Genomic DNA, 10,387 nt, shown 5'->3' with positions numbered 1-10,387 from the left:
ATCACAACCATATTCCAGATCCCAAATTAACCTCAAGTGTGCCATGAATCCACAGGATGGGATCGTAGAATGAGTCACCTATCCTTTCTCTTCCTTAGCACACTCTCTGTAACCTCCAGCCCTGAACCCTGTGAAGTAGCTCTGAACATAATCTAGTGTTGGTTTCCACTCATTTTTTTGTTCTTACTCAGTTTTCCAGCACAAATTTACCGAAAATCTTTTATACTTCTCACACTTTGTTAGATGCTGAGCATACATTTTTGAAGACTACAACAGAGTAGGAGAAAATCAGTTGTTTTGTGGGAAGTACTCGGTACAGGGGAATGCATGAAAATAACAATTATCCTGGACTTAGTGGAGGGGATTCTCAAAAGGCTTCTTAGAGGCAGTAGTAGTTAAGTTTAAAGATGAGGTGAAGTTCCCAAAGTAAAAAGTGTTCTGGCAAGGAAATGTTGTCCCTGGTAGAATATATAAATAAGCCCAGAGGTGAGAGGGAGCATGGGATCTTCCAAAAACTAGACAGCTGAGGTTTAGAGTTCAAGGATGCAGTCTCTAGAAACTAGGCTGGAGAGATAAAAAGTCAAAATCACAAAGGGTCTTAAAGCCACATTACAGTAAGTTTGGTCTTCATCCTGAGAACAAAGAAAAAAACATGGGAAAACTTTTTTCAAGTTTTTAATTAAATTCAAATTAATTAAGATACAGTGTTATATTTGTTTCAAGTTTACAATATAGTGATTCAACACTTCCATATAACATCTTGTGCTCATCATAACAAGTGCCCTCCTTAATCTCCATCACCTATTTAACCCATCCCTCCACACACCTCCCCACTGGTAACCACCATTTTGTTCTCTATGGTTAAGAGTCTGTCTCTCGATTTCTCTCTCTGTCTCTTTCTCTCTTATTTTTCCCTTTGCTTGTTTGTTTTGTTGCTCAAATTCCACATATGAATGAAATCATATGGCATTTGTCTTTCTTTGACTGACTGACTTCGCTTAGCATTACGCTCTCTAGTTCCATCCATGTCATTGCAAATGGCGAGATGGAAAACATGGAAATGCTGTAAGTTAATAAAGATTGGGTTTTATCTGAGAAGAAATGCTCTGAGGACGGCGTGGAGAAAGGCAGAATGACTGAAAAGCTGTAAGAAGAGCATCCACGGTGCTGAGCAGCCACATGAGTGAAAGGAGATGTGGAGGGTGAACTAGGGAGGTGGCAGTAGGGGCGGTACTAAGTGGAAGGACGTAGGAAGTGGTTACGACATGGAGCAAACAGGTCTCGTGAGTGGTCTGATGTTTAGGTGGGATGGGAGGAGCCAAAAGAAGAGTTAAAAATGATATCCAGCCACATCCCTGGCTGGATCAACTTTGTGAATGGCAGTGCCATGTAAACATTTAAAAACTGCAGTGGAAGATAAAACTCTGTTTTAGAGTTTGTTACAGGTCTGCTGTCTATCAGGGACAATGACAGACGGAATGTGTCTGTGTTCTGGGCAGGGGACATAGATTTAGAATTTATTAGCATCTTAAGATAGTATGTAAGGCATTTAGCATCAATGGAATGGCATGAGAAGAGTACATAAAGGATGGGTAGGAGAGCAGAGGACCTGAAAACCAAGGAGCCTAACATGGAAAAGATAATTACAGGAGAAGCAGAAAATGGAGCTGAGGAGGGGCCAGAGAAAGAAAAGGAAAAAAAAAAAAAATCAGATTTGTGAGGTGTTCAACACAATGAAGAGAAGTTGAAAATGTGTCTCAAGCTTCTGACATGGAAGATTGCACAATTGGTTACTTAACCACAGTGGAAACCAAGGAGGGGAGGAAGAAGACATTTGACTGGGATGGGGAAAATCAGTGCTTTGTTTTGGACCAATTGAGTTCGAGGTTTGTGAGACATCCGGGTTGAGCTCGGTAGTGAGCCATTGACTGTTTGGATCCACAGAGAGAAAGAATCCCTATCCTTAAGTGAAAGAGATGGCAAAATATAACCTTGACTTCAAAACATCTTGTAGGAACCTTATCATAGCTTTCTTTACATTATCTAGAATACTGAGCTCTCTTGTAACATTTCTCAAGGTTATCTTGAGTAAAACTACAACTGCTTTTCTATCAACAAACAAGATCAAGAACTTCTGGTGAAACTTGAGAAGTGCTTTCTGGGATAGAAGTTGAAACCAGGAATATGGGGTCTGACAGATCTAGGTTTGACTACTTGATCTACCACTGACTTGTAGTGTCACCTTGAGCAAGTCAATCTCTTTGATCTTGTATTTTTTCATCTGAAAAATGGGGCTAGTGATATCCCATGTTGGAGGGTGTTTGTAAGCATGAAATTAGACGATACATGAAAAAAAAATCTGGTTTTGTCATTTGCACCTAATCGAAGCTCAGTAAAGAGCGACTATTATAATGATTTAAAACCATATTTGCTGTACAAATAGTTTACTCTGGAAAAGTCTCAAAGAACCACCTAAGCTATTTCCTAGAGAGGATCTATCAATTCCCATACACGGAGCCAAGCATAAAAGTCTCCGGTGCCCTGATCTTGGCTTGCTACTAAACAGAAGCTAGGCACAAAACTTCTTTACTCCTTGTATAATTACTTCCCCTTTTCAAATCACGTCCACTTTTTCTCCTGCCTTAACTCCTTTTAGTGTTAGCAGCGTTTCGTGCATAATAAACTCAAGCTTTTCTCAAACGTAGAATTTGTTCGAGGGTGTAATTACTATTTGTGAGCCACCATGGGAGGGATAAGATAAGAGAAAATAGCAAATAGCGTTGCCCTCAAGGTAGGGGCAATCCAGTAGAGGAGTCTTTACAATGCAATGCATGAGTGAAAACTACATATGTAGTTTTCATATGTACAAGCTTTTACATATGTAAAAGCTATTAGTTAGATAGTACCAATAGCCCACCTTTGATATAAACTTGGGTATGCCTTAATAAGCACATAGTGATTACTGTTTCTTCATTCATATCTAGAAACCCAAGAACATTGTGAATGTGGCCACCTGATGGCTTTCTCCAATATATGGAAGGATGTGTATACACCAGTCCCAGAAAGATGATTTCACTGGAAAATAACGTTAATGTTAGCCTTTTATAAAGATGTGTGAAATCTGGAAAATGCTGCCAAGAATTTCTCCACTGCGTCACCTTTTAATTCACACAGAGCTAGCGTCAAGTCAAAGTCTATGGAGGCATCTCTCCTGTCTTTTCTGCCCATCTGCCCTTCCCCCATCTTTTGCTCCAAGTTCCTAGCTTCTGTTTAGTAGCATGCCAAGGTCAAGGCATCAGAGACTTTTATTCTTGGCTCTATTTATGGGAACTGATAGATCCTTTCTAGGAAAAAAACTTAGGTTGTTCTTTGAGATTTTTCCAGGATGAACTATTTGTATAGCAAACATCATCAACTATCAAACAACATATTTCTCAGGCTACATTTTACTATGTCTCAAGTGTAATGCTCAAAGATCTCACTCTGGGCAAGGAGAGAAAGAAATGAACTGTTTGAAGAAAAATGAAAATTTTGCCCTACCCTATAACATTCTGAAAATGGAGGGAAGAAATACCTCTGATTTTTGCCTCTGACCTCACTGAAGAGGCTTCCTAGTTGGTCCCAGTTAATAGAAATGTTTAAGTCAGTAGAGAACTTTGATGACTATATTCTGAAAATAGTAGCAAAGCAAGCAGTATTTTCTAATAGTTTCAAATGGAATAGAAGGGTATTTTATTTATGAAACCCTGTTATTGGACATAAACAGCCCCTTAGCAATGAAAAACAGGGAGTAAGACAGAATCATCTGACCCCAGTATTAATAACAAACAGTTTACATTAACACAGGCTAGGGGCGCCAGTGGGTTAAGCACCTGACTCCTGATTTCCACCCAGGTCATGACCTCATGGTTTGTGAGATCAAATCCCATGCTGAGCTCTGCCCTGACAGCGTGGAGCCCGCTTGGTGTTCTCTGTCTCTCTCCCTCTCTCTCTGCCCCTACCTTGCATGTGCATGGGCTCTTTCTCTCAAAAATAAAATAAAAGAATAATAAATTAACAGTCTATTCGATTTGATAAAAGTTTTTAAAATGCCTGTTATATACCAGAGTAGTAGGTCTTAAGTTTAACAAAGATAAGGTCCCTGCCTCCTATAAATAACAATCTAGTGAGATAGACTAACAAGTAAACATATACTATAAGGGGCTGAAGGTTTAAATAGAGATATAAAGTGTTAGGGGGAAAAGTGAAGTGCATTTGTGCGCATGTCTGAGGAGGCGGTTGGAGGTTTGAAAAACATCTGGGCAAGTTAAGGAAGGGAGCTGAACAAATAAATAGATACAGCGATAGGCATGTTTGAGAAAACTATTTCTATCTTATGAGTTTGCATCAGGATGGTGTGAGCACCATTCAACACGACTCTCTTTGCCAGTCCCTCTGTGTACTTTGAGGACCAACGCAGATACTGTCCCCTTCCTGTGTTTGTCCCATTTATTCGCTATTCGCCAGTTTAGAGAAGAAATACTGATTACCCTCCCTGCATAATTTCACCTGTGACACTCTGTGTTGGCAATAGATGACACAGGAAGGCTGAAGTATAATCCAAAGACCGCCGTTTTAGATCCTGTAACTATGTTCTTGCATCAGCCACTTTGGCTCTTAAGAACGTTCTTTATTATTCCTGCTATTGGTTGGGGCTGGGGCGAGAGGCAAGGCTCTGATGTAGAGAAAGTCAGATTCCCAAATGAAAAGACTTTCTGCAGATGACTCTGAACGCTTTTGAAACAGTTGCTTTGGAGAAATGTTCCATCACTTTGGAATAATTAAAATATTAGATCTTAAGAGATTTTTCTTTTTTTTTGGAATCAAAAAAATTTTTTAACATGCTTATTTCTTGGCTCCAAGAACAGACTGTTTATTAGGAGATTATATATTCCAAAGAGCTAAGATTAAGTGCTGGTTTAGAATGCCTTTCCTAATTCCGATTAGCAGGGTCACCCTTGGATGTATATTATAAGAGAGAGCTGGGAGAAGGGGAAATTATACTTTATAATATACTTTATAATAACTCCACTTTATTTCCTCTTTGAGGAATAGTTTATCTTATTTCCAAGGGAAAAGGGAAATATGTGGACATTTATGTGAGTTAGAAATATGCACCACTGATATTCACAGAAATTAAAAATTGTAATCAAGGGGCTATAGGCAACAGGTAGCTGATAGTGAGAAGTATCAATAAATAAGGGCTTGGGATGAAGAGTAGAGTCTGTAAAATGTAACTGGGATGGGGTTGAGGGTGTGGAAAGTAAATGATGTAATTAAGTATTTGGTCAGTAAATATGGTGGCTTGACTTTGTCACAAGAAACTGCATTAGATAAGAGTACCCTTATTATATGGCCTATTGCTTACTTTGAAACGTGGAATTTAAGAGCACGATAACAGGTTAGGTTCATCTATCCTGCCCTTTTGGTGGCAGAAATGATCTCCAGGACGGTTAAGTGATCTGGTTAGAAAGAGAAATGAGAGTTACCCTAACTCTGACTCCAGGACTCTTGAAACTTCACCAATTTTTTAAATGCCATTGGTGGCTGAAAAACTAAGGCACAGACATGATATTTAAATTTTATCTACTGTGTAATTTGCAAAATCAAGGGTCCACTATATTAATGAATTAATTTGCTTTTTCTGATGAAAAGGCAAAGTGGCTTTGTGCCATTAAAAGGAATCGGCTTATTTTCTGCCACTAGGTGGCATGATATGTTTTTTTTTCTGCCACTCCTTTGAAAAGGAATCTGTTCCTGTCCTTACAGACAGACAGACAGATAGACAGACACACACACACACACACGCACACACACACTCATCCATTCTTGGAGGACATCTGTCATTTTAACTGCTATTAATTGTGACTTGGGGTATCTGTAAAATACTTCACATCAAAATCAAACCTATTACTTTCCACTTTTTTCATTACATGGTTTCTGCTCCTCTGATACATGTCTGTTTCGTCTAGTCTGTATGGGAGGAGAAACCAGGTTTGGTTTCAGTTCCTGTTTATGCTCAGTGCAATAAATGGTGGACAAAGTCTCTTCTCTTTTTTTGCCTTTTGGAGAGAAGAAGAGAAACAAAGTTCTAGTTGATTCTTAAGTGGCCACGTATTCATCCAATGTCTAGTAAGAGGTAATCATGTAATAGCGAATTATCTATTAACAATGTTTTGGCTGTTACCTAGCGTACGATCTTCTTATTTCCCATCCCAGAGAACATTGCCAAGTGGAGGTCTGAGTCCCGAGGAGCAGCTATCTATTTAAGTGAAAGGAACTGGCAAGCCTGACATGTTCTGAGAGGCACTGGAAAGGCTGAGGATTGAGCAGAAGGAAGGGACTGAAGTGAATTTTCAACTACTTCCCAGGGTCAGCCTCACCACCTCCGGGATTTTCTGAGTCATCAGGAGCTTCAGCATGTGAGGTAAAGGAAAGAAACGGCAAGAGCAGGACTTACAGACTCCATCCTTTTGAAGTTTATCTTTCAACCGTGTGTCTTACTTTATGGATGCTTTTCCGTCATCTCTTTTTCATTCCTTCCCTCATCCTCTGCCTTAATTTACAACTCCTTATACTAAATGTCACAGCTTTCCAGTTTTTAGTACCATGTTTTATTATTTTCAACGGAATCATCTTTTAGAAACAAGCAAACACATATTTATGGAAGGTCCAGACATGTAAAAGTTTGTTTCAACCTCATCAAAACATGGAAATCACTGGGGAGGGATGAGGTATTTTTTGTTTGTTTGTTTTTGGTTTTTTTTTATTTATTTTTTATTTTTTTAATTTTTTTGTGTGTGTTTTTTTTTTTTTTTTTTTTTTAACACTCAGGACAGAATTCATGCCTGACCAATTAAGTCTTAAATTCTAGGGTTTAAGGTGGGACATTTGAATTTCCAGAATAAGCATAAGCTCTCCAGAGTATCTTGATACACATTGAGGGTTGAGACTCTGAAACGCAGTGATATGTCACGTATCGCCTTTCCCTTACACCAGCATCTTGGTCATACGGAGTTTCCTAGCGACTTGTACTGAAAACTCAGCCATCTTTACTCTTCCCTCTGCTGTACATGCCCTACAGTCTGCCTCCTTCATCTCACTAATGTCTTAAAACTTTCCACCTTGTCTCTTCGTCAACACCATCATCTCCATCCAAAGCTTCCCACCATTCTCTCTCTCCAACATTGATGTATTTAGCTTCTTTTGCTGATGTTTGATTTTACAATTTGTGTAGCACTGTCAAATGGCAAGATAACAAGAGGAAGAAATCAGGATAGGAGAAAAGGATATTCCCCTGGGGAATAAAAAAACTCTTGTTCAATGTGTAATATAAAAGAAAATCACCTCCACATTTCATTCATCTGGTGGAGGAAAATCAGCATCCAAGAGCATCACCAAGAGAAGTTCCTTTTTTCCCTCTAGCAATATATTACTGAATTACCACCTACTGACCTTACCAGAAGGGTAAGATCTATGTATCTCTTGTTCACCATTTTATCCCTGGGGGGAAGCAAGAGGTTTTGTTTTATTAATTGAAGCTATACTAACTGTAAGTAGCAGGAATCATTTTTGAGAGAACTTCTACAAAACAGGCAAGGTATAAGGCTATAGAGTGCAGTGGTTGAATTTAGCCTGGCCTGAGGAAAAAATGGCAAACAAGCCCGAGAGAGCCTATAGGGCTCAAAGCTTCTTTCTTGGTGCTTACTTTATTTTTCTTCTTTGCTCCATAGACTAGCGTTTTGGGCTTCTCTGGCCGATATGGTATTATGTACCTGCCTTCTCCTCCCAGTATATATGAGACAATTGTAGCCACGATAAAAGATTAACGTGTTACTTTCTAACAACCTTCTTGGGGACAGAATCTATTTGGCCCAGCTTGAGCGACATGATCAACTCTGGCCAAGTCAGCTACAAGCTCATGAGGGGTAACTATGGCTGTTGGAGATCTACCCCTTATGGACCTTCCTAAGGTCTCAAAAAAGGAGAATCAGTTTAAGCTGGGCAGATACCCCAAAGATGTCTATTGCACTGACAGGCGGTAGGGATGAAATACATACTTAGAACACATAAATGAATTAAAAAATGAGTGAACCAAGAGACTCCGTTAGTTTGGGGTAGTCTAATTAACAGAGATTGATGGATACAGGACAATTCATTAAGGAGCTACTTTGTACGAGAGACTGTGCTTAATAATGCAAGGACTAAAAGCTGAAAAAGAAGGTAGCTCCTGACCTTAAGAAGAAAGGGGCAAGAAGAAGTATCATTGATATATAAGGAGAATGTAGACAGTGACAAGAACAACACCAAGTGTTATGGATATTCAGTCAATGGATAGGTCATAATTATCATTGTGTTAGTTAAGTTAATATCAGCTGCCCAGAAATCTCAGTAGATAAACACAGAAATTCAATGGGCAACAGAGGGTGGGGGATGGGAAGGAGAGCAGACTCTATTGCACAGTCTTTAAGAACTCCAGCTGTGCCACCTCCAGCATGTGGCTTCTTCCATAATCTGAATTCTGCAAGTCAAATCCAACCAGCAGAAGAGACAGTAATGGCTCACACGGCAGGGTGTTAGGACTTCTGCTGACAGCCCATTGGCCAGTCTACCATCACATGGCTATACCTCACTGAAAAGGAGGCTGGGGGATGTCATCTTGCTATGTTCAGGAGAAAAGGCAGATACATTTTGGGAACTTATAGCTGGTGATGACCAGAACAGAATTACAGTCAGGGCAGTGGGAGGGAGGAAAAATCAGAGGAAAAAAAAAAAAAAAGTATTAAAGGATTGCTATGCAAGATAATCTTTGAGGAGTGCATCTCAACTGTTGGAGAAAAGAGTTGTTTTTAGGAAAAAAAAAGAAAAAAGGATAGGGCAAAGATATGGGGTTGAGGGAAATAAGTGTTGGGGATGTAACAAAACCCCAAAAAAGGTAGATGCCTTTATTTGGCTCTTTCTTTTGAAAACATCTTTCTGTAGAACTAAGAATTTATTTTCCCAGACAATGGATTTTGGCTAGAAATTATACTGAGAATTAAATAGTGAGGAGGAAAGAAAGTTTGAAGGGAAAATAATGAACAAAACTTGATTATAAATATCTATCTTGATTATATCTTGTATTCCCATTCTTCCCATCTTCATTCTATTTTTGAGAAAGAGAGAATGTGAGCGCGAATGGGGGGAGAGGCAGAGAGAGAGAGGAGGGAGAGAATCACAAGTAGGGTCTGCGCTGTCGGTGCAGAGACCAACGCGGGACTGGATCCCACCAACCGTGAGATGGTGACCTGAGCCAAAATCCACAGTCAGATGCTTAACAGAATGAGCCTCCCAGGTGCCCCTGACCTCTTGCATTCTAAAAGTTCTTATTCATTTAAGTGATCTCTACACCCAACGTGGGTCCGGAACTTACAACTCTGACATCAAGAGTCGGAAGCTCGACCAACTGAGCCAGCCAGACGTCCCCTGAATTTCTGCAGTATAAAAATTTCCAACTATCGTCATTTTCTTTTAAAATACCAAGATAACTTTATGATTGTGTACAGAAGCGGTGCAGGTTTATTTGTCAAGGTGGAGATTTAAAACGATCAAGACCAATATTAATGTATTTTTATTTTTCCTACCTTAATCTTCTAACTGAAGTCAAATATATCCATACAACTGTATTTATATGTAAATGTTTTACCTTGGATGGCATTAATCTCAACAAAATATCTTAGGAGAATAATGGGAGGGTTTTTCCTTTTTGTTAGAATTTCTTTTAAATCAGACATCTGGTATTTGGTACTCGACTTTTATTAGACCGATTGAGCACTTTTAAAGGGGGATAAATCATATGACTTTCATTTTAATTTTTACTGTAATGGCTTAACGTAGCCAACATATGCTGAGTAATAGCATTAACATAAAATCAGTAAATGAAGGATTACAATCTGTCTGTGTTCAATTTTGCAAAGACACTAATTAGAGAAAGGTTTTTCAGATCAGCAATTTTTAAAAATTATAATAATATAATATAAATGCTTGGGTTTTAGCGTGTTGCTATTGGGAAAGAAAAATTACAAGGGAAGTGAACACTTTCGATTTGCTTCTAAGTTGTGGAGAGCCTAGGAAACTCATTAGCATGACCCTGTCCCCACCACCAGAAAGCATTTGGACAAACGGTTTAAGCCATTTCACAGTTATTTATTTGAATTAGAAATATTAACTTGAAAACTAGAATGATTTGAGTTGGCCTAAGGATGATGGAGGTTCTCAACATCATAAGGAACATTCATTTTAATTTTCTCATTTGACTAACTTGGATATAAGAAAGACTTTCTATCCTATTTCTTCATTTTTTGCAGCC

The 10,387-nt window shown here is 38.9% G+C and overlaps 1 pseudogene; it reads right to left on the bottom strand.

Moving 5' to 3' along the window:
• Positions 1–530: 530 nt before the first annotated feature.
• LOC125922471 (FACT complex subunit SSRP1-like) overlaps positions 531–10,387 on the bottom strand; it is a 63,875-nt pseudogene continuing 54,018 nt past the window's right edge.

The sequence above is a fragment of the Panthera uncia genome, chromosome B1 (assembly GCF_023721935.1).
Source record: "Panthera uncia isolate 11264 chromosome B1, Puncia_PCG_1.0, whole genome shotgun sequence".
Taxonomy (NCBI): domain Eukaryota; kingdom Metazoa; phylum Chordata; class Mammalia; order Carnivora; family Felidae; genus Panthera; species Panthera uncia.
This window is presented reverse-complemented; position numbering and strand designations above follow the sequence as displayed.